The sequence below is a fragment of the Bubalus bubalis genome, chromosome 7, assembly GCF_019923935.1.
Source record: "Bubalus bubalis isolate 160015118507 breed Murrah chromosome 7, NDDB_SH_1, whole genome shotgun sequence".
NCBI lineage: Eukaryota > Metazoa > Chordata > Mammalia > Artiodactyla > Bovidae > Bubalus > Bubalus bubalis.
In genome coordinates, this window is record NC_059163.1 from 75203258 (window position 1) to 75205496 (window position 2239).

The following is a 2239-nucleotide window of genomic DNA, read 5'->3' on the forward strand; positions in this document are numbered from 1 at the left end:
AAGGGAAGTCGCTCAGTCGTGTCCGACTCTTTGCGACCCCGTGGACTGCAGCCTTCCAGGCTCCTCCGTCCATGGGATTTTCCAGGCAAGAGTACTGGAGTGGGGTGCCATTGCCTTTTCCGCAAACTCTGCTAGGAATGTAAAACGGTACAAGCTACTACAGAAGCAGTACAGAGATTCCTCAGAAAAATTAAAAACAGAACTACCACATGATCTAGCAATCGCACTTTTGGATATATAACAAAAAAAGTCAAAAGCAAGTTCCCAAAGAAATGTTTGCACATTTGTGTTTGTTGCAGCACTACTCACAAGAGCCAAAAGGTAGACAAGCAACTCAAACGTCCTTTGATATATGAGTGCAGAACGTGTCTTACATACACACAATGGAACATTATGCAGCCTTAAAAAGGAGATTCTATCACATACTACAACATGGATAAACCTTGAGGACATTAAGCTACGTGATATACTCTGGGCACAGAGGAACAAATACTGTATGAGTCCACTCATATGAGATGTCTAAAGTAGACAAAGTTATATAAATAGAAAGTAGAAAAGTAATTGCCAAGGACTGGGGGAGGAGAGGAGGGTTAGTGTTTAAAAGGAATAGAATTTCAGTTTCACAAGATGAGGAAGTTCTAGAGAGCTGCTGTACAACAAGATGAATGCACAGACATTCCCCAACTTAATGATGGTTTGACTTATGATTTCTCAACTTTACAATGGTGCCAAAGTGATATGCATCCAACAGAAACCATACTTCGAATTTGGACTTTGATCTTCCCCCTGGACTGGCACTACATTCCTATCTCACAATACCCCGCAGCAGCAACCACTGGATCATGAGAAGAAACAAGCAACACACTTACAACCATACTGTATCCATACGATCATTGTTTTCCACTTTCAGTACAACAACAATTTCAATAAAGTACATGAGATATTCAACACATTATTATTATAAAATAGGTTTTGTGTTAGATGACTTTGTCCAACTATAGTCTAAGATAAGTGTCTAAGCACTTTTAAAGCAGACTAGGCTAAGCTAATAATAGAATGTTCACTAGGTTAGGTGTATAAATGCATTTTCAATTTAGATTAGGGTTTACAGGGATGTTAAGCCCATCATAAGTGGAGGAAGATCTGTACTTACCACAGCTGAACTGTACACTTAAAAAAAGCTTAAGATGGGCAGTGCACTTGGAGGTCTGTCTCTTGCTTCATATCTTGCTTCAACAGTGCTTGGTCAGAACAGACACAGGGATGCCTCCTGCTCCAGCCTCCAACCACCCTCCAACTTTTTTCTAGCTGCAACATTTGAAATCAGCCACTCAGCTGTCCAAAATCACTGGGACCAGCCAACACCATTTTTTGAGCTTAACTCCTTATTACTGATCAACTATGAGCTCCCAAATTCATCAGAATTATTCCACCAAGGTGAGGCCACTGTCAACATTCATTTGAGGGCTTTCTACACCTGCCTCTCTCTGGGCTTCTATTTCAACCACGATGATGTGACTCTGGAGGGTGTGGACCACTTTTTTGTGCAAATTGGCCAAGGAGAAGTTCAAGGGCATGGAGCTTCTCTTGAAAATACAAGACCAGCGCAGCAGCTGTGCCCTCTTTCTGGACATGTAAAAGCCATCTCAAGATAAGTGGGGTAAAACCCAGGACACCATGGAAGCCATCCTTCTCATGGAGAAGACCCCGAGCCAGGCTTTTTGAATCTGCATGGCCTACGCTCTGCCCGCACAGACCCCCACCTCTGTGACTTCCTGAAGAGCCACTTCCTAGACAAGGAGGTGAAATTGATGAGTTACCACCTGACCAACCTCCACAGGCTGGCTGCTCCCCAGGCTGGGCTGGGTGAATATCTCTTTGAAAGCACCCTCAAGCACGACCAGGAGCCCCTGGGGCCCAGTGGCCTTTGAGGAGCCCCACTAACATCAGAGCTTGTGCCTAAACCCCTATCTGCTGCCACTGGGCAGCTATTTAACACACTGGAAACCTCTCTCAAGCCTTGGAGCAAATGGAAACAATAAAGCTTCTTGCAGCAAAAAAAAAAAAAAAAAAGTTTAAGATGGTTAATTTAATGTTATGTATTTATACTCACAATTAAAGATAAGATAAAATTAATATGTAAATCTATTATGACCCATGCAGGGCTACATACCAGAAAGGAAATTCTGGAAACATAGCTCCAACTTGGCCAGTTTAACACAAAACAAATTCTCCACAC

At 42.7% G+C, this 2239-nt stretch overlaps 1 pseudogene; it reads left to right on the plus strand.

Moving 5' to 3' along the window:
* The first annotated feature begins 1401 nt into the window (after positions 1-1401).
* LOC102400897 lies at positions 1402-1931 on the plus strand (annotated as a pseudogene).
* Positions 1932-2239: the final 308 nt, after the last annotated feature.